This window comes from Orcinus orca, chromosome 11, assembly GCF_937001465.1.
Source record: "Orcinus orca chromosome 11, mOrcOrc1.1, whole genome shotgun sequence".
Lineage (NCBI taxonomy): Eukaryota > Metazoa > Chordata > Mammalia > Artiodactyla > Delphinidae > Orcinus > Orcinus orca.
The window spans coordinates 87,883,904-87,907,351 of NC_064569.1; positions in this window are offsets into that span (position 1 = coordinate 87,883,904).

Here is a 23,448-nt window from a genome sequence, read left to right on the forward strand (position 1 = left end):
ACTGCAGAATACAAACTCTTTCCAAGTACACATGGACATTTACCAAAATTGGCCATGTGCTGAGCCTTAAAGCAATTCTCAACAAGTTTTAAAGGATTGAAATTAAAAATATATATATATTCTAGCCACAATGGAATTGAGCTCAAAATAAATAACAATGGGCAACTAGAATATCACCAAATATTTGGAAATGAAGCAACACACTTCTAAGTCGTCCATAAATCAAAGATAAAAATCACACTGGAAATCAGAAAATATTTAGAATTGGATGGTTATGAAAATATGACATATCAAAACTTGTGGGCTACAACTAAAGAAGTGCTTAACAGGAAATATGTAACCTTAAGTGCATATATTGGAAAAGATGAAAGGTTGAAATTCAATTATGTATGTATCCATTTTGAGAAATTTAAAAATATCCAGCAAGTTAAACCCATAGAAAGTAGAAGGAAAGAAGTAATAAGTATAAGAGCATAAATTAATAAAACTGAAAATAAATGTACAGGGACTTCCCTGGCGGTCCAGTGGTTAAGACTTCGCCTTCCAATGCAGGGGGTGTGGGTTCGATCCCTGGTCGGGGAGCTAGGATCCCACATGCCTCATGGCCAAGAAACCAAAACTTAGATCAGAAGCAATATTGTAACAAATTCAGTAAAGACTTTAAAAATGGTCCACATCAAAAAAAATCGTTAAAAAAAGGAAAGAAATGTACAATAAAGGAAATCAAGAAAACCAAAAGTTATTTGAGAAGACTCATGAAATCAATAAATCATGTGAAGAAAGAAGAAGAAAAGAAAAAAAGAAAAAAATAGGTACAGATTTCAGGGGTAGAAAAGGAGATGTTACTACAGATTCTGTGAGTATTAAGAACATACTAAACAACTCAAGACTATTTGAAAACTTGGAGTTTTAAAGGAAATGAACAAATCCCTAGGAAAACAAAGCTTAATAAAATTGACATATGAGGAAATGAAAGATATGAACAGTATTATACCTATAAAAGAAATATAAATAATGATTTATAATTTTCCTACACTTTAACCTTCAGGCCCAGACAGTTTAATGTTGAGAGTGGTGGAAGAAATTTTCACATATTGAGGTATAGGGAAGTCATTCTTGCTTATACCTGATTTGGCTTGAACTTTATGCATTGTGCATCTGCTTTAACCATTAAAGAAAAGAATGAATTTAAAAATCAAAATGGAGTAATTGTGGTTCAGGCATTCGAAATGGAACCAGGTGGCCATTGTAGATGTGGTTTCAGACACGTTCCTGAATCACTGAGAACTTGAGTTTTCTGAACTGTATCAAATTCAAGGATACCACCAGCCGTTTTCTAAACAATGTCTGCTAGCAGCTACCAGCTGCACCTTTATGGTCTTAAGGTCTCCCCTTGTAACTATGCAACCATTTAGGACCCCAACCAATCCTTGCTTAACAAGCACGCTTACTTCTTGACAGCTCCAATCCTAATTCTTGACAAACAACTTATGTAGCTTTGAGATTTTTGCATATATAAGCCTCCCCCATTTTGTAGTCTGGTGGAACACAATTCAGGTGCTTCTTCAATCTGTGTCTCCAGGACTATAGTCCTCAGTTTGACTTGAATAAAACTCTCTTCTATTCTTATTATAGATTGTTGACTATTTGCATCAACAAGAGAATAGGCAAAGCAGGAACACCTCTCAGCTTCTTTGTTACAAAAAAGAAAAATCACCAATGAATTTATCTAATAATTGTAGATCTAAAAAAATCCTAAGCTGGAACATCCCCAGTGGCACAGTGGATAAGAATCCACCTGCCAATGCAGGGGACACGGGTTCAATCCCTGGTCCAGGAAGATCCCACATGCCGTGGAGTGACTAAGCCCACGCACCACAACTACTGAGCCTGCGCTCTAGAGCCCACGTGCCGCAACTACTGAGTCCACGTGCCGCAACTACTGAAGCCGGCGTGCCTAGAGCCCATGCTCCACAACAAAAGAAGCCACCACAAGGAGAAGCCCGCGCACTGCAAGGAAGAGTAGCCCCCGCTCGCCGCAACTAGAGAAAGCCTGAGCACAGCAACGAAAACCCAACACAGCCCAAATTAAAAATAAAATTAAATCTTTAAAAAAAATCCTAAGCTAAATATTAGCAAATCAAATTTAGCAACATATTAAAAGGATAATACATTACATCTAAGTTAGATTTACTCCAGGAATGCACAGTGGATTTAACAGTAGAGAGTAATCAATATAATTCATTATATTCACAGAATAAAGAGGAAAAATCATAAGCATGAAATAGTTACAGAGGATATTTGCTAAAACATCCAGGAGCACATCAGGCTTTTGTAAGGCCCAAAGCTGGTACAATTTCTAATATTAATAAAAGTGATATAAAATTACCAGCAAAAACCAAAAGACATGGAAGTGAAGGTTTATTTAGCATGAGAAAAGAAATCCCAACAAGTTACAAACAGTAAAAAGCTGACAAATCCCACAAGCATCACAGAGCCCGGAAAAATTTTAAATTACTTTGATTATCTGTCTGACATAACTCTACAATATTTTTCCTTACATTTTTTGGCTGAATAAATCTTTGGTCACTCCTTTTTATGATAATTATTTGTGCAATACTTTCTATAGAGAAAATAAAAAGATAACTTGGTCTTTTTTCTAGCATGATTTATTTTAAAAATTTTATTACTTATTTAGAAAAAATGTATTTTATCTTTAAAGCTTGTTATCAGCAATGAAATGTAAATACCTAGGATTGTTGTCAATGTGGGGAAAATCTATCAAATTTCTTTCATATAAAATTTCTAACATTACAGGGCATATGAATTTTTCTTCTGTAGTGGCTCTTCTAAAGAACTCTTTGACTTGATGACATTCATTAATCAATAGGCATATTCTCAGAAGTCATTCCTACAGTAGGACAGCAGCAATGACTCAACTATTCACAGATCTGACTGAAAACTACATAAATATCCCATTAAACACTAAGTATATTCCAAACTCAATTGCTACCTTCCCTACATCCCCACAAATGCTCATGGCCACTTCAATGCTACCTGCCATCAAGGGAAGTATAATGAGAGCAAGCTGGAATGGAAAAACACGCTGATCTTAACTGACTGTAGTGAGTGTATCTTTTTCACATTTCACATAGTACATCTTCATGCAAACACATTGCTAGGGCCTTTCTCAGAGCCCTAAGGAAAAGATTAATGAATTGGTCTATATGAAAAAAATGAATTTTTGTTCATCTAAAGACACCATTAAGAGAGTGAAATGCGAGCCAAAGAGCAGGAGAAGATATATATATTAGATGTAATCAGCAATGGACTTGTATCTGCAATACATAAAGAACTGCAAACCAAAAGGAAAAAAACAGAGAACCCAATTTTTTAAACTGATGGCTTACAAAAGGGGAGGATATTCAAATGTCTAACAAGTATATGAAAACATTATTATAACAATTTATTAATAATCATTAACATTATCCACAAAGGAAATGTCAATCAAAACCACAAAGAGACACCCATAAACATCCACCAAAATGCCTAAAATGAAAAAAGAAACACACCCGACTATATCAAGTAGTTGTTGAGGGATATGGAGTAACTGGAACTCTCATACATTGCTGATAGGGATGGAAATTGGTACAACCTCTTGGGGAGACTTCCTGCAGTGTCTACTAAAGCTGAATGTATCCATAAACTAAGACATCCATAAACAACCCCACCCCTAGGAGCATATACTCAACGGAACGGAAATGAGTTTAGATGGACACCAAAGGACACAAAGAAGAATAGTCACAGCAGCATTACTCTTCGTAGCTCTAAGTAAAAACAATCCAAATGTCTACCAGTGATAAAATGAGTAAATGAGAGGTGGTATTTTCATTCCCTGGGATACTAGAGAGAAATGAAATTGAGTGAACTAGTTCTACGTGAAGTAACACGGGTGAACATCATAAAGACAATATTGAGGCGGAAAAGCCAGATGTAAAAGAATACATATGATATGATGCCATTTATATGAAGTTCAGAAATGGGCAAAATAAAGAGAGAATGTTGGCTACCTTTGGAAAGGATGGAGGGGGTAGTCATTGGAAGGGGGCATGGATGCTGGGTAATGTTCTATATATTTAGTTGCTTATTACATGGATGTGTTGATGATTGTGCACTTTTATGTATGTATCTTACACTTCAATAAGAGTTTTATGTATGTATGTTATGTTACAATAAGAATTTTATTTTTAAAAGGTTAGCTATTATCATCATCATTATTATTATAAGGGACTGGTGAGGAAAGCAGCTTAGGGTTAATTCATACTATATATGTTTCCTCAGACGCTCCCTTAATATTTGAGGGGCCTGGAATGAGGATACCTCTAGAGTATACCCAAATACCATTTATATAAATATTTAAAAGTTATAGATCAGGCTGAGACTGTTCACTAAAATATGCTCTATCTTCCTACTTGGAGAAATATGCCTTTATACTGCCCTTGAAGGCTGGGTGAGAATTTAGAATTCTCAGTTTCCTCCGAGTTCAGAGCTGTCAGTAACAGCCCAGGGAGAGGCAGCCCTCAGTCCCCAGCCTCCAGCCCACTCTGCCTCTCTTCCCATCTCTGACTCTCTGCAAGGAGCCTCGTGCATTCCCGTGGACATGCCAGCCTGCACAGGCAAGCTCCTTCCACACTCCCAGCAAACAGCTACCCCATGGCCACCCCTCAGGTCCAGGGATACATAAACCATCAGCGTGGCTCAGCTTTGGGAGAGCAGATCTGAAGAAGCCTGCAAGGCCCTGGGGACAGACTCAGGGACATTGTGGCAGAGGATACAGAGTCAGGGATACCAAGAGCATGGTGTAGGAGGATAGCATGCAGCTTTGGAGTGGATGTATGTCCTTGGCCTCACGGACTCCTCTCTCGGTGTGCAGGCGCATGGGCAGAGGAAGGTCAGAACAGGACCCTCCAAAGTGTGGGCCAAGGGTAGAGTCTCTTGCCCAGTTGTAAGGCAAATAGTGCATTTTCTTATAAAAAGCCAACTATGCATTTTCAACCATTAAATAGAGGGAGACAGAGATAAACATACATATAGAGAGAAACAGTGAGAGAGGCAGAAAAAGATTTCTAAGTAGAATGGGGTATACCACTCAATAAGCATATGTCCTGATACAAATCTCCCTTCAGGTTATAAATACAATAAATATGGGGATTTTTGATTCATTTTTCTCACTGCTATATGTACCCAGAGCCTGTTCCTGGTAGGACTCAATAAATATTTGACCAAAAAATGGATCTGCATTTCCCTCAGTTGTTATCAGGTGCTTCTCCTAGCGTCAGCATCTTGCTAATGCCAGTGTTTAAAGACATAGCACAAGTATTTTGAACAACAGTGAAAAGGGGGTGAAGTCTGCTGGCCCCAGATTGAAGAGTTTGGAATTACAGACCTGAAACCTGGAAAGGCCCTTATTTGTCCTTTAGGCAAGCATCTCAGGGAATCCAAGCACCCCAGAAGCTGGGTGCAAATCTGAGTGTACAAATGTTCATTTTTCTGGTGAGATGTCCAGAGCTTTCATACAATTTCTAAGGTGTCCATGACTCCCAAAATGTCAAAAGCAGAGCTGTCAGTGACAACTCTTGTTTCACAGATGGGAGGTGTGTAGCACGAGGAATTGAAGTAATTCAAGTTCACTCAGAGCTCTACTTAGATCTACTGATTCCTGAAGCTTCTTTTTATTGCCTCATAACAGAACTCACGTCCTCAGGTGGAATGGGGTAGGAGACATCATTAAGCTCTCCTTTGCAAAGGTTCTCAAATGTAGCCACACATTAGAACCCTAGTGATTTCAGGTGGGGAAGGTGTTTCCCACGTGCAGCCCGGGTTGCAAATCACTAGGTTAGAATATTTCCCTCAGAAGTGTGCTGTGGACATGGTGGGGTGAGATTGTAGGGCCAAATCCTGTTCCAGGAGTCTCCTCATCCCAGAATTTTGACTGTGAGAATCCAGAGTTTAGATAACAAGGAAAAAGACCTAAATGAAAAATAAAGTTCCACTCTATTAATGGATGAGCAGGTGCCCCATTACCCCACGGTCAGTCATGCAAGTTAGCCTTTTCTGGTAAACAGAGCCCAATAGCTGAACTTTAGCTGGGAAACCCAACTAGTACTTCCTATTTCTTTGCCCCTGAAAAGATAATGTAGCCTACAGAGCACACCCCACCTGGCTGACCTACGTGGGTACAGGTGAAGAGGCTGGCACAGGGATGGGAGGATGGCTGGGCTTGCAGGGCAGGGCTGCCTGGTCTCTGTCGTACCCAGGGCTGCATATTCTCTTACTTTACCAACTGTACAGAAGAGAAGAAGTGGAAGAAAGAGAACGTTGACCAAGTTACCTCCCAGACCCTCTGTTAGTGGCAGGGGAAGCCCAGAAAAGTCCTGACCCTCTTCAGGAAGGATAAAGATTTTTTGACCATGGCAACCTCACTCACTACTGAAATGTGGCCGAGTCAGTATCCCAGGTGCACCAAGTTAGCAATTACTTTCCCATTAGGTGGTGGAGGGGAAAGGGTGGGAATTAGAAAAGAGTGACCCGGCATGGGAAGGAGAAGAACATCTCACCTCAACAGCAAAGAGTGATGAGCGTTAACGTCAGGCTTTATTGGGCCGTAGAGGAAAGAGCTACTGACCTGTGTGGGGCAGAGAGGGAGAGGCCAAGGGTGGCTTTATGGAGGAAGTGCCTTTCTAGCTGGATTCTGAAGGAAGAATGCAAGTTTTCCAGATGAACAGGTGGAGGGAAGTGAATTTTCACATGCATTATGGCATAGAGGGTGAGTAATATAGTATTTGAGAGGACTGTAAGAGTTGAGTCTGACTAGAATGTAGAATGCGTGAAGGTGTATTTGTAATGGGTTATTAAAATCTAAGAATTAGGTGTGGCAACCACTCCATGAATATTGCTTAGGATGAATGAATTACTTAGCTGAAATTAAAGAAATTCTTTTCATCTTCTTGGTTTGGAAAATTTCCACTAATTTTGATCAGCTTCTCTTTTTTCACTAGACTTTGAATAATTCTCTAAGGACAAGACTGCTTTGAATTTGACCCAGTATGAATCACAAATAACAATGCCTGACTTTTCATCAATTCTGAATTAGTGCATTCTAAATACACTTTCTAGGCCTGAACCTCCACAGGAGAATCTCAGAATTACTGAAAGCTCTTGAATTGGCCCATGTATAAACAAAGCGTAATCCCCAGAGTGGAGGTGTCTTGTGCAGGTTACAAAGAAAATGTTCTTGCGATCAGCTGTTGATGCCAACACTGACAAGGTCCCCTATGGGGGTGTGTGGTGAAGTAGAAGTCTTTGGAGCCAGACAGGCCTGGGTTTGAATCCCTGATCAACCATTTACTGGCTAAGAGCTTCAGCAGGTCATGTTGCCCCTCTAAGCTTTGGTATTTGGTACATTAATAATGAGAAATAGGGGCTTCCCTGGTGGCGCAGTGGTTGGGAGTCCGCCTGCCGATGCTGGGGACACGGGTTCATGCCCCGGTCCGGGAGGATCCCACGTGCCGCGGAGTGGCTGGGCCCGTGAGCCATGGCTGCTGGGCCTGCGTGTCCGGAGCCTGTGCTCCGCAACGGTAGAGGCTGCAGCAGTGAGGGGCCCGTGTACCGTAAAAAAAAAAAAAAAAAAAAAAATGAGATATAATACTTATCTCATGGAATTGTTGTGAGGATTAAGCTGGAAAAATGTTTGTGAACAGACCATCCTGGCCAAGGCTCTTTTTATTGCAAGGAACAGGAAACCACTGAAACTAGTTCAACTGAAATCAAGGAACAGAAAATAAAATAGTCCTTGGGGAGTAACCAAGAACTGGATTGCTGGAATCCAGGTACATGCTCCGTCTCCCAGGAGCCACAGAGTCTGCCTTATGGGGTCTCCATCTGTTCCTCTTTGTACATTCTCCCCTCTTTGCTCTCCACAGACTGGTGTCCTTAGCTTTCCTCAGCTCCTTTCCACCTCTCACTCCTTCCCCCTTCTCTAGACCTTTCTACACCCTGGCCTTTCCACAGAAAGTCCTGTTCAGTTTTCTGGTGACCAATGCTATATTTCTGGGAGAAGAACTGGATCAACTGAGTTTAGGTCCAGTGTCCACCCCTGGTCCAATGATCTGTGACCAGGATGTGAGACTGTCACGTAGTATAAACATGGCCCTGGCTAGCCCGCACCTTCAGCTCTGTATGGGGGTGATTCCTAGAGACAGGGCCTGCAGGAGTGCAGAGACCAAAACATTTCAGATGCATCTTGCACAACAAACATTATCCTCCATCTCTTTCCCCTCTCCTTACTCTACCAGAGCAGGTTTCCATAATGAGCCCCATACAAATTTATGATTAACTTTAGGTTTTCACTTTTACTTGGACTATACCTCTCAGTAAGGATATCCTACTCAATCTACCCCTCCCTCCATCCACCCCTCCCTCCATCCACCCATCCCTCTATCCATCCATCCCTCTATCCATCCATCCCTCCATCCCTCCCTCCATCTATCCTTCCATCCACCCATCCCTCCCTCCATCTATCCTTCCATCCACCCACCCACCCATCCCTCCATCCACCCATCCCTCTATCTGTCCATCCCTCCATCCACCCATCCCTCCCTCCATCTATCCTTCCATCCACCCATCCCTCCCTCCATCTATCCTTCCATCCACCCACCCACCCATCGCTCCATCCACCCGTCCCTCTATCTGTCCCTCCCTCCATCCACCCGTCCCTCCCTCCATCTCTATCTTCCTTTTATCTTCTATGTCCTCTAGGAAATCTTCAATGATATCTTCAACCCCTCTTGATCCTCTTCATTTCTGACAATTCCTTATAGTCTGTAGCATAAAATTTCACACAAAATTATACAATGGTTTGGATTTTTCTCTCTATCACTTTTAAGGTGTTAGTCTTATAGTTTCATCTAGATTATAAATGCATTCAGAGCAGAGAGTACCATGGGGCTAAGAACAGAGAGGAACAAAGAACGAATGTTCAATGAATGGAGAAAATTCCAGCACAGTAAAAATTCTATAGCTGGAAGGGATTTCAAAAATAATTTAGTCTAATCTCCTTGATTTCAGAAGAACTGAGATCAAAATAGAAGAAGTACTTTGGGTTGATTGAATATAAAGAATGAAATGGAGACTAAATGTTATAGATGTAACAGAAGAATCCTCTGCAATCATACTATGGAGTAGCATCTGAAGAATCACAATACATTTGACCTGGAAGGGAACTTAGAGGTGTGCTAGGATGTGCTGTTCAGATTTATGGATGAGGAAAGTCTCTCCCACGAAAAGGAAGTGATTTGTCCAAGCTCATCCACATATTCAGTGGCAGAGCTGGGATCAGGCTCTACATCTCCTGCTCACTCCTATGATTTTCCCTTGCCCTCCACTGTCACCAAATCCTTGCCAGTAGCATTAGGTATTCTCATTCCCTCCCTAAACCATGCACCTGGCACCACGAAAGAGGTGAGCGCCAGACTCATTTGCCCTTCACAGTCATTTTCTGTATTAGCTGCCCTGACCCGTTCCTTGCACTGTAGTCCTTTTTGGCCTCCTCTTCCTCCTGTCTGTTTTTACCTCTGCTCTCCTTGTCACATTTTGCCTTGCCTTGCCCTGTGGACTAAATGGTTGGTCCTGTCTCCTTGGCTGTAACTGATTTTGCTCCTGACCTCTGGCTGGTGTAAATACCCTTCCCAGTTCAGCCTGGCCTCAGGAATGGGTATTGCCCACTATTGGCTGATTTGTGCATTGATTCAATACAAATGTACTGTGCATGTCCTCTGTGACAGGTTCTGAATTCCGAGGGATTCAGAGATGAAGAACACTTAGTCCCCACCTCAGTAGGCTCACAATCTGGTGGTGAGAGGTAGACATTTTAAGACAATGTGACGTGTGTATTCATTTCAGAGCTTTATTCATAAGGGAGCCCCAAACAGAGCCTGGAGTGGTGGAAAGGTGACCATTCATGGAAGACTTCCTGGATGAGGTGTCCCTAAGATGAGGCATTAAGAACAGATTGGTGGATAAGTGTTAGCAGATTGGGCAGTAGGGTAGGGGAGAATGGATATGCAGTCAGAAGGAATAACACAAGCAAAGACATAAAAGGATGAAATAGCAAGGAGCATGAAAGAAATTACAAGCATCCTGACGTCCTTGAAGGATAAAAGGAGGGCAATGGGCAGTGTGAGATGAAGCTGATGAGGTGGGTAAACCAAATGGGAGGGCCTGTCTGCAAGTAAGATAATTCTACTGTTGGGACTTAGGGCACTAATAAATGACACCCATGTTCCCTTCCCAGGTTCCTAATTAATTGAGAAAAACCCAAAGAAGTCATCCAGATGGAAATTAAAATGTCAGGTTTATTGCTGATGAAATAAGCATGGCTTAGATCTGGCCAAATTGCTTGCTAACACTTCCCAGTACTGAACTTAATTCCCAAACACAGGCGTCTCCTACAGGGACAGACCTGCTTAGAGCTGATGAGCATCTGGCCCCCGGAGAAAGAGAGAGATGAAACTGAGCATGCTCACCTCCTTGTCCTAAATTTGCCAATCAGATAAGGCACTCCTCATCTGGGAGAAGAGGGAAGAACTGTTACTTGAATGGTGGTCCCTCTACTTGGAAACATGAAGCAAGGGGAAAGGAGGTTCCCACTTAAAATATATGCACCATTTACTGAACACCTACTGTGTGCTGCCATGCAGAATGCCCTGGTTCCACAAACTGGAACTGGACAGAATCAGAATTAGGTTGGGAAGATTCTCTAACAGAATGGGTAAAAGGACATGGAAACCTCCACCCTAGAATGTCAGGATTGAAAGAAACCCAAAAACTCATTGAATCTTGTTTTCCATCAATGCTTGAAAATATCTATAGCATCTTATCCTTGCAAAATGGCCATTCACCCTCTGCTTGGATGTGTCATTGACAGGAAACTCATTATCTCCCATAGCACAGACACAGCAGAGAAAATGGCTGGGGTGGGGCTATCTACCTTAGATGGGGTGGGGCTCCTTAGAAGATAATGCCCACAGTGTTTGTTTTCACCTTCTACTTTGCTGAAATTTTCACAATTTTATTTTACTGTGGAACAAAGAGAAAACACTGCTTTATAGTTTCCATGTTTGCTTTGGCGGACTTTTGACAGGTCTATGGAATATCCAGTTCTTACCATTTTTTTCCTTCTAGGACAGTCAGACGTTATTTTGGGATGTTGTAGGAAAGGCAGCCCCACCCCCACAGAGCTCCTGCCGCTGGGTTTATGTGGATCTACGACAGTCCATTCTATCAACAAACTGTTCTGACTTTAAGAAAGTTCCTCCTGACTTTGAATCTCCATGGTCTCTTTGTAGCTCTCACTGTGGTCTTGGTTGCAGAGCCTGAAGCATTGTGGGCTAGTTCCGGCATCCCCCTCTCCTCTGGCAGACCGAGCTGGTCTTCGAGATTCATCAGATGTTGAGAAATACATCACATGAGTTCATCTTCTGAGCCCAGCCCTGACTGTCCAGTTACAACTCCTTAGAGATCCACGTGGAGACCAGACTAGACATGGATGGCACAGGCCTCTACGCTTGTACGGTGCTGCAGCCAGAGTTCTATGACCTTGCATTAGAAACCTTCCTCAGAGGAGGGGCTGCAGCCCATTAATCGATATCCTTTGGGCACAGTCATTTGGCCAGTTATACATCCACCTAATCCAGCTACCATCCATACTCTACAGCTCTATCTAATCTCTAAATCTCAAGGAGATATCAAGAGACCCTGACAAACCCCTGTCTTAACTGCTTAAGCACAACTACAGGAGACTTGGAACCGAGTAATCCAGGTTTGGATTCTAATACCAACACTTACTTTCTGTTGTGTTTCATGCAAATGACTTAATGTCTTTCAGTCTCAGATCCCTTATCTGTAGATTGAAGATAAAAATCTTTCCTGCTTCCTAGGATTATGGTGAGCATTAAGTGTGGTAACATACCTGACTCACAGGGTTAGCAGAGCAGAGTGGTTACGCTTGCTGTTGGCTTCAGAGTCAGGTTACCTGGGCTCACAATCCATTTCCACTGCTGACTTAATCCTGAGGGACTGAGGTGAGGGTGTGCCCTTTAATAAATGTATTTTTTTATGTTCGTGTTATGTGAAACCTTCCAAGGAGCAGGGCCCGGGGCAGAGGTCCCATCAGGCCAGGTCTAACAGAAGCACTGGAATTAAGAGTGGAGGGTGACGTGCAAGGGTGTGTAGCAATCTTTTCTTTTGTTTTATCTTGATGAGAGAGCTTTGGTGTGATGATGTCTAGTACAGTGCCTGCCTGGTGGTAGGTGCTCAGTAGTAATAATAACAACAGCAAGGATAGCAGCCAATATTTCTTGAGTGCCTACCAAGATCCTGGCATTGTTCTAAGTGCTTTATATAAGATTCTATCATTTAACCCTTGCAACAGCCTTATAAGGTAGAGAATATTAATTGCCTGATTTCATTAGAAGTTAAAACACAGAAAGGTTTTAATTTACTCAGAGTCATATATAGCCAGTGACTAGAGAAGCTGGGAAACAAACCTATGCAGCTTCATGCTAGAGCCATACTCTTAAGCACTTTACTATTCTGCCCCAATCATTTTTGTGTTGTTATTGAATTGCTGAGCAGGAAGAGTGCTGGGGTGGGGTAGCTTATTCTGAGGGTGGGGGACAGGGTGACGCCAGGATGCATGGGTTCATTCCAAATTGACAAGTGAAGAAGAGTAGCTCTTTGATTTTCCTAGAGAATCAGTGTAGGTTGCCATGGGAGGGAAGAAGATGGGAGTACAGAAGGGAATTCTATTTGAGTGGTGCAGACTGTATCTTACTGGAGCGTCCACCTCCCCTATTCCATCGTGGGCACGTCCAATCAACTCTACCTCTGCAGTGTTTCCCAAAGACTTTTCCTCTTTAGTCTCCAGCCACTGCCCTAGGTCAGGCTTTTATAATTTCTCACTTGGGCTTTTGCTTTCATCTCTTAAATGTGATCCTTGCTTCCTGTCTCTGCACCTTCTAATCCATCCTCTGCTCAGCTACGTATAAAACCTCTAACGTCTCCCCACTGCCTACAAGACAAGGTCAAATCCTGGCATGAAATTCAAGCTCCTTTGAGGACCTTCCCTAGCCCATCATATTTACCATTTCAGATTCCTCTTTAGATACTACTCGCATCTCCCTTGTAACCTGAAACCCAACCACAGAAGCTTACTCTTTGTGCCCCTAATACACCACACTTCTAGGATTTTGCGTTAAGTCCCTCCCTCTTCTTTCAATGCCCTTTATCTCCCTTCTCTGCCTAGTAAAGTCCTACAGTAACAGAGATGATTAGCTGGTCAACAGAAATGGCATAACCCTTCCATACTGCAGAGTTGCTGCCCATGGAGATGGGACCATGCAACTAGCACCAATGGAATATAAGCAGAAATGTACAGCACTTCAGGCTGATGTGGTCTCTGTTTGGGGTTCACAATCCTTTGCACACTTTCTCTTCACTCAGTGGCCACTGGATTCAGAGTATCTGGAAAGGACTCTGAGGCCTCAGGGGACAGTGGAGCCACTAGATGGAAGAGCCTGCGCCCGCTGAGTCACCAGGTGATGGAGAGGTACCCAGGAGAGCCTCCTGACCAGTTATGTCTGTATTCACTTCTGCGTGAGTGTGAAACTTCTATTTATGCTAGTCCTCTGAGATTTGGGGATTTACTTGTTACCACAGCACAGCACACCCTATCCTGACTTACACTTACTCTCTCTTCGAGGTCCAGGCCAAAGGTCACCTCCTCTCTGAAGCTTCCCCTGACTCCCCTGTGCAGGTGGCGTTAGCTACCACTCCCTGGACCATGCTCCTATTGTTCTATGAACCTACAGCTAAAACCCCATTCACCAGATTTATATTGTAACAGTCTCTTTTTGTCCATCTTCTTCATTAACCTGAGAGCTCCTTCTGTGCAGAAATCATCTCTTAGTATTTCTGTAATCTCACATTGCTTAGCACAATACCTGGCAATGCGTTGACTGGGTAAATGAATGAATAAACAACTTAATTAATGAATTAACTGATTAATTAATTAATATTTGTCTGTAACTAAGAGTTTGATAGGAAATATAAGGCGAGGCCCTTTGGGGTTCAGGTAAACCTGCCTAATGGAGGTTAGGAGTATAGCAAGCATTGCTAGTTTCCTGTCTAATATTCATTCTCTGTCTTCCTTACTAAAGAACCCTGATTTTCTTCAGGGTAGCAACACACCCAGATGAAAACAGCTACATTCCTAGACTTCCTGCAGCTATATTTGGACATAGAATGTATAAACTTTTATTGGGAAAGCTTTTATATTTCTGATATAGATACCACCTCTTCCTGCTTCCCTCTGCTACTCCCTGGATGGAATGCAGAAGTCATGCCTAGGGTTATAGCAGCCATCTTGTGTCCGTGAGAATGAAAGCTAATCATCTATGGCTAGCAGAGAAGACAGGAAGATCCAGGATCCCTGATGGCATTGCAGTCTCCACACAGCCGGAATTGCCTTCTTCCAACATTCAGTTGTGCGACAAAGGTACACATCGTGTGCTTAAGCTACCACAACTTGGAATTTCTGTTGTTTAAGCTGATGCAAACCAGTTGATATTAAAAGGAGAATTCTGAAGCACTGGTAATCCTACCCTCTACTAGGCCAAATTTAAATTAATGACAACCCCCTTCAAAATAATGGATGGTGAGCTAGATCTAAATTCTTTGATTCTCTAAGGGAATTTGATAAATCTGAGTAAGTTAAGGATAGATTAAGTCCTTAGATAGCTGGGTAACCTGGAAAATCTTATGTTTCTCTGATGTATAATATATACATTTGGAACTGTCATTTTCTAAGCACCTAGAATATAGCAGGCTAAACGGTAAACGAGTTACAATAGGTTAAGTTGCACAACAACCTGATAATGTAGATATTTTAAACTTCTATTTGGAGATATGAGGAAATTAGGCCTCAACAAGTTTACTTACCCAGTGCCACAGAGAGGTGAAGCCAGGATTTGAACACACAGTTTTGACTCCTAAACTGTACCCTTAATCATTATTATACTTGCTTGGATTAGTAGGCACTTGATAGATTTTCATTTAGTGATCATATGAATAAGTGAATACAACTATCCCTTTCTGTTCTAATATCTGATATTGCTATAGATATGGGGGTCAAGGCTTAATTAATCTGTGTTGGTCAAGAACATTTCCCTGCAAGTAGAAGAAACTCAATTCAAACTAGTTTAAGAAAATTTTTAAAATGCGTGGGGTAAGGGAGGGATATGTAATTTTTGGCCCTGAATAATCAAGGAGTTGTACAGGCTAGTCTCCAAGACATCTGCCCCAAGGAGGCTCAAATGCTATTATGTCTCTCTGCTTCTTGTTCTGCTGTCTCTCCTTGTGTGGGCTCTATTCTCCCCTAGTGGGGCATCAAGCCACCAGCAGCTGCAGGTTCCGAATCTATGACCAGAATGAATGAAGCTGAAGGGCGATAGGTTCAGCTGATGTCACATGCTCATCATTGAACCAATCACTATGACCAGAAGAAACTGGCCTTCTTATTGGTCCATCTTGTGTGACTGTGGCAACCCCAGAGGCCAGAGTATGGAACATGGCTAGTAGCCTCTGTCAAGGGGTGGTCCCTCAAAAAAGGGAGGAACATCTATCAGTTGAAAGAGGGGAACTGTGGAGACCTCCAAACCCCCATTAGTTGCCAACTACAGAACCCAGCCTCCAGTGTCTAAGTGTCTGTCATCCCTTCTAATTCTGAGAGTTCTTTCCTGCCACAGAGGAAACGGTTCAGAAAAGAAAAAGCCAGTGGGAAGCTAATTCTTTGTAGGAGCAGAAGTTGATACAATGCATATTAATACAGACTCAGAGAATATGTGCTGAGGCCTGACTCAAAGAATCCAAAGCTGGGTGGAGAGTTCTGAAGGAAGGCAATAGCTGAGTCAGCCTTGACAAGAAACCCAAGGAAAATGCCAGAAGGGAAGACAATGAACCGGTTTAGCAAGAAGTTGGGAAGACTTGGCGGATGTGATTTTGCTTTTATTCATAAAACTCATCAAGTTCCAGTAAATAATCAGCTTGTGAGCAGGTTAAAGGGCAGTGGAGGTGGCCTCTGGGTTTGTACCTGTGCAGGTTTTCAAGGTGTGCAAGTCTTTTCCTTGACTGCCTTCATCTCTGTCCAAATAAAAATGAAAGTCCCCTTTCAATCCCCTTTTGTAGTGAAAGTACAATTCCTTTCACTATCCTTTGCTTTTCTTTCATTGTGCTTGGACCAGTTAGGATGCTTTGAACAGAACAATCAGGATGTTCCTAGAAAAGTTAGGTTGCAGTGAACAGAACACCTGACTAAATGTAACTTCAATAACAGCATTTTATGAGTCTCATGTAATAAGAGGTTTACAAACAATGCTAGGGTTGGTGCAGTGGCTCAATTGTGTGGTTGGGATGAGGGACAGGTGCCTTGTGCCCCTTCCTGAAGTTTCCTTCCATTTGAAGGAAGCTTAATCACTGTAACTCCTGCGTTCTCTTCCCCTTTATTCTCTCTGTCCCTGGCGGGGAAAAGTGGCTTATCTGTTTGGTAAATTTAGTCAAGCTCCTCTTGGGACGGAACTTACCACACGCAGCCCTTGGCCTCTGCTGCTCTGGGTGTGAGCTCTAACTTGGTGCTAAGTCTGCCTAACCTGGGGGCTCAGACCCAACTGGTTCTTGCATTAAGTTACATCCTCATAGTTAGCATTTATCAGCAACCAAGGTGATATTTTCCCCTTCATCTCCGCCTCCATTATCCGATTTCTCAATTTGTTCAGAACTCAGAATGGGAAAAAGGGAGCTATTCATTGGGTTCAAACAGATGCTATCAAGAACCAAGCTATGTTCAGTCTGCCTGCTCTGCCATCATCGGTCTGTCAACAGTGTGTCCCCTTGGTGTCACAAGATGACTGCCACAGCTGCAAATATCACATCACCACATGACTGCATCCCAAGCAAGAAGGATGGAGAAAGGGGCAAAAGGGATTTTCTCTTGAAAATATTTCTTAGAAGCCCCCAGTAGACTCTCCCTGACAACCTATTGGTCAGAACTGGGTCACACGTCCACTCCAGACCAATGACTGGCAGAGAGAAATGGAAGTATCATGACAGTTTAGTTCAATCCAACTAAATGATGTTGAGTCACTCAGAACCGGGGATATGGCCTCTCAAACAAAGCAGGGCTCTGTTAGCCAAAGAAAGAAGGGAGCAATGATCTCAATAGGCAGCTACTAGTGTTTGTTGCATTAACTATTCACAATTTATGGTTGACTATTTATCGGTTTGACAATTCATTAATGATCTGACTAGCCTTTCCAGCCTAAGTCCCAGGAGGCAGGATGGGCGGCTGTGTTGTTCAGTGCTGTGTCCTCAGCACCTGTTATAGTGCCTTCCACAAAGTCGGGGCTCAATTAATATTCATGAGAACGTATGAATAATTACATGCTCAGAATTGCTGGGCACTGTAGTGAATACCAAGCGAAATGTCAGACACACTCCTTGTTTCAAAAGACTTTATGGTACAGATGAGGCAAGACAAATATATTTAAATCCTTTTCTATCAACATGAGACAAGGTGTCTCCCTTCCTTCTTCTAAATAATACTTACCAGCTGTCTACTACGTGCAGACACAATGACAGGTGCTGGGGATGTAAGCAAGACCCGATGGTGAAGGGTTAGTGAGGGAGATGAATGAAGAAACCACCATGATAAAGACAAGTAGGGTGGCTGGGGGAGCATAGGAGAGGAAGTTCTGTATTTCTTCTTTGCCCCCAAATCCACAGGTTCCAGCCCAGGGCCTCGTACCTCATAAACACTCAAATAATAGTGGCTATTGATTGTTGCAGGGGAAAAAATACACACACACACACACACACACACACACACACACACACACACACACACACACAAACTTATCAAACATTTAGGGCAGGCATTGTTGATCCACTTTGCAGATCAGGAAATTGAGACCCAGAAACACTAAATGACCTTCCACAAATAACAAGGGACATAACCAGGAGGAGATCCCGGCTCTGCTCATGGCTTGCTCCTTGTTTCTGCTCCTCCCTGCTTTCCTGGTGAGGTGACCAGGTGACATCAGATTCTTAGTCTCGGGAGTTGTTCTGTGTCTGGCGTCCTCATTTGACCCATGAACGTCTAGACCCATCTTCTCACCTGAAGTTCAGAAAGCAGCAGTCATTTCCCTCCTGTCGTTTCAGCTATAGCAGCCCAGCACGCGCAGACAGCCAGTGCTGGGAGACCAAGGTCTAAACGTGTAAGATTTCTTTTTCTCCTTTTCTTTTAATGACAGTATGTCTTTTGTATTTAAGCACTAGTTATAATTAGTCACTTCCTAGAAAGTGTGCAAACATCACAGCACAGCTGGGAGCCTGCATAATTTAACCACGATTGCTCATTTAACTTCACAATCTGGGATTGTGTGGGTTTTACAAAAGATACCTCCAACCCTGGAAGGTGGGGAGGAAAGTCCTTTATCTTCTTATCAGAATCTTTCTCCTAGTGCTCTGCACAAGCCTTTGTATGGATTTATAAGATTTCACATGAAAATGCTAACAATCAAAATATTTAAATACTATTATTACACTAAGCTTTCAAAGAGGCTTGGTTTGCCAATTCCCAGCTATAATTTTTATACTTTAACGGGTATGAATAAACTGTTCTCTAACTTGTGTATACAGGAAATAGCATTTTTTAATTTCCTTTAAATCACCTTCATTATGACACTAGACCCTTATTCCCCTGGGATGTGGAAATTTTAATCTCAGACTTTATTGGAACGTCTTCAAGTTCCAAGGCTTTAACAGGACCTGGGAGACTGAAGTAGTCGGATGCCCTTACTGTCCAAGCTCGCGGGGGAGAGGGGACCTTGAGGTCCAGAAGTCCCTGTTTCTGGGCCAGTCATGGGGTTTGGGGGTTTTTTCCCGATGGGGCCGGGGTTTCCCTGCCTCAGGCACACCGAACAGTCATCCTCTCTGAAGCTCTTCCATCTTCTAGACTAGGCCACAGAACAGTGCGTGGGGCTCCGTGCATGGAGAATCCACGTCAGTACTCCCCTCCCTGGCTGGGCAAGTCATCCTCTTTCCAGAGTCTCTCTATCCTCCCTTCTCAAAGTCTCTCTGTCCTCCTTGGCGTTTTCTCTTCAAGTGGCTGAGGCTTCAATAAAAGATTGGAAAAGCTCTCAGCTCCAGGTTGCTTCGGCTCTTCCACCCCGTAAGCAAGCACACAAGTCCACCTGGCTCCCTGTTGTAACTGCAAGGAGGGAAAGGTTTAGGAAGAACAAACACAAATTCATCTCTTGATATATGATCCTGCCACATTAGGTAATCCTCACCAACAAGTAGTTTTTTTTCTCAGCCTAGAGAGATTAGTTTACTAAGAATACCCTATATATTTATTCAAGCAATATTAGCATCTCATGTGCAGTGCAGTGTGCTGTCTACTGCAGGCACAGCCATGTAATGCAGTGCATTATTGTTCCCAGTTCTTCACCCATCCCTGTACCTGCGCCCTTTGCAACTGTCCCTACTAGAGGCGGAGTATGTTACTCCCCATGTTACTGAGGTCAGGCTTGGCCATGTGGCTCACTTTAGCCCATGGGGTGTGGACAGAAGTGACTGTGTGCCAATTGCAAGACTAGGCCTTGAGAGACTTTGTTTGCTTTCAGTGCCTCTTGCACTTCTGTCAGTGCCGTGAGAAAAACACGCCAGTGGTTCTAAAGAATAAGAAGTACTGTCAGCTTGGAGTTAAGTTCAGTGGAGACCAGCCTAAATGTATCAAACTGCAGCCAACCTGTGGCTATATGAGTGAGAATAAATAATTGTTGTAAGTTACTGTGTTAGGGCATTGTTTATTATGCAGCATTAGCTGACTGATACAAGTGGCGAATGAAAAAGACATGATCTCTGCCCTCATGGAATTTATAGTCTAGAGGGAGAGGCAGACATTAAACCAATTATTACACAAGCAATTTTAAAAATTATAATTGTCATGAGTGTCATGAAGGAAGTACACTAGAATACATAGTGCTGAAAGAGTGTGTGACAGGAACATCTAGCCAAGTCTTTTTTTTTTCCCCCAGGGGGAAGATAGTTCTAGAAAGAGTAACACTGAGGTTTCCTATCTGTAGCTAACTAATTATACTGTCAAATTCCTTCAGATAGTTGACATTGTTGCATTTGTACGAACGTTTTAAGCTATCTTAACCCTAAGAAAGAAAACAACTAAAATACACGAATAGATACTGATGATGTGTACATGTCTATGGCGGAGCTCTGGAGCATTCAGGTAGTATGAGATTTGATGTGCTCTCTAGCTACTGGGGTTGGGGGAAGCAATATGCAAATTTAACAATATGAAGTGGTATACTATTAGTCTCAGAGTGTCCCAGGTAAACCTTGATGGACAGGTGAGCTACACATCGCTTGTGGCCTGCTTCTTTTCTTTCCCTTTTCTATCCTAGGAGAAAGCAGTGTGTGTGCCCAAAGATTTGGGAGTTGAGAGCCTTTTTAGGCAAAATCCCATGGGGATATGCCAATAACATATTCTACAGATGCAAGTGGTCTTATGGGAGTGGGTACTTCAAATTCATTAATGCCCATAGTACAAGATGGAATAGGAGATGCAAATAGAGCCAAGTGGGGCAGTGAATAAAAGTGGATGTCAGTGCCAGACCAGCCTAGGTTTGAGGTGCCACTTAGTAGTATATGATCTTAGGGAAGTGCTGTAACTTCTCTGAGTCTCATTTTCCTCCTCTGGGAAATGGGAATGACGACTATGGCTGAGGCTGCTAGAGTTTACCAATATCTGCTTCTGCTCCTTCCTGGGCACACAGCCTGACTGTACTTGATTGAGTTCTGGTCCCTAGAATGTAAGTGGAGGTGATGTGAGCTCTTCCAGGACTGGTTGATATAACTCTCCCATGTGCTGTCCTCATTCTCTCTCTTTCCCCATCTTGCAGCTGAATAGAGAGGATCCTGATACCCTAAAGGAGGGTCCAGCCACAAGGTGGAAGGATCCTGGGTCCCTAAATGACTGCATAGAGCAGAGCTTCCCCTCTTAACCCAAATGACCTAACCCTTGTGAGGTCAGCAAGATATAAATTTTCATCGTGTTCAACTGCTGGAATTTTAGGGGTTGTCTTGTTATAGCCATAAACTTATCCTGATTAATCCAGTCATCTACTTTGCATGATTGTTGTGAGAAAGCTTGTGAAATGCCTAGCTTAGGTGTTCAATACATGGTCCCCTTGTTACTGTTAAGATTATTAATAAGTCCTATAAGAATGGTGCCAAACAAAGATCTGGGGCTTCAGGGGAGCATGGTGGTTTCCTGTCTGGCCCTCAGTTCCTTGAGTGTAGGCCCTGCCAAGCCACTGAGATTATACGAAGTTTAAGAAGCTGGGAGACTGGGCCTCGGAGTTTTCTGCTACCTGCCCAGAGGCCAGCAGAGTGATTGCTCAGTGCAGGAGACAGAGGAAATGAGAACAGCCTCGGAAATCAATGTACTCAGAAAAAAGCAATGCCACTGTCTCCAGAATACAGACAAACAGAGGGTTCCCATTCTCAGAAAGCTCTTCCCTCTTTTCCCAGATGATGATTGATGCTGGAAATGGGGAGCCTAGACATGGCAAAGCCACAAAGTGCCTTCTGAATCAACCCCAGAACCAGCCTTAAATGCATTGTGGGATGCTGTAATTCTTGGAGAGCCAGCCATCTTTGACTGAGTATAAGTCTGGTGTCTGGTAAGTCAATTAACTAGCATTTTTCACTTAAACAGAATACAATATTCTCCAATCCCACACTTCCAACTTGCAGCCCAACTTTAAAAACTTGAGCTAGTTGCCAATTTTTAAAAACTGGAAGACTTCACATAAACATTTATGTTTCTAGCATCGCTCTAAAAATCAAATGACCTGGTAATGCTGGGCCCACATTTCCAACTGGCAGCGGTTGGCTGCCGCTGAGTAGAAGCTGCCTCCATGAGATATGGCAGACATCGTAGCATTGGCCACTGTACTTACCCAACCCTGTTTTACCATTTACGCTACTTTCTTGGCCTTGATAGTCTCCCGAGTTTGCAACCCCTAGATTAACTTACGATAAACATGACCTCGGTATATGGTATAATTGTTGGCGATTATGACTTATGGTTATCATCTTTATGCCAATGGTATTTTAAATACACTCATTTATTTGTTCAAGAAATGCTAATCGGGCAGTTGTTATGTGCAATGCACAGTGCTGCATATTGCAGTGATACAAAGATGCATTGTATTCTCAAGAAGTCCTAGTCCGATATGAGAGATATAATACGTACAAAAACTATACTAAAAGCTACAAAAGTATCCATTTCTAGGGATGGAGAAGGGAAAGATTGCTTTCTCCTGAAAAGATAAAATAAGCCTTATGGAGGAGGAAGTATTTATGCTGGGCTTTGAAGATTTGGTATGAGTTAGGTGTGTAGAAATTGCAGGGATGGACTGCTAGGAAGGGGGAACTGCATGAACAAAGGCACGGAGGTATTCAAGTACTCAGTATGCACAAGGAATAAAGAATAGTTAAGTTTGATGGGACATAGGACTCATGAATGAACGTGGTGGCAAATAAACTGGAAAGCTGGATGAGACCAGAGCATGAAGGTCTTTGAGATAATCTAGAGAATTCAAACGATTTCTGTGGACAATGGGGAGCCACTGAGAGGTTTAGAGCAGGAGAAAGCCAGGCTCAGAACTGTGATTCAGAGAGAAGAGTTCAGAAATGATATGGAATGTAGATTAGTAAAGAAAGCGACCGGAGATTATTGCAACTTCCTAAAAAAAAAAAAAAGTATCAAAACCAAGGTCATAGACATCCAAACAAGACAATGGAAGTGAGAGATATTAAGGATGTAAAGTCTCTGGGCTTTTATAAACAGTTGGTTGTTGGGGACCAAGAAACAACTAGAATCGAATGCTTCTGAGAAGTGAAGGCAAACATGGAGAGTTAGGAAGAAGTGGGACATGTAGGCAACTCTCTGAAGAAGCGTTGCAGGAAAGGAAGGAGGGCGAGCGCGGCCCGGTGGAGATATGGTTTTGTAATAGGGGTGCTTAAGCACGTTTGGATTCAGGGAGAGGCAGGGCTTTAAGAGGCAAGAGGGAGGAATCAATGAGGCAGGGCCTTGGAGGAAGCAGGAGGTGGGATCAGAGAACAGGAGGAGGAGCAACCCTCAGATGCTGTCTGGCTGGTGAGAGTGACCCTTATGCAGATCAGCCACTGTTGGTCTCAGGACCATGTCTAACAGGTAGGACACATTGACCATTTACTTCTGCTGAGTGGAGT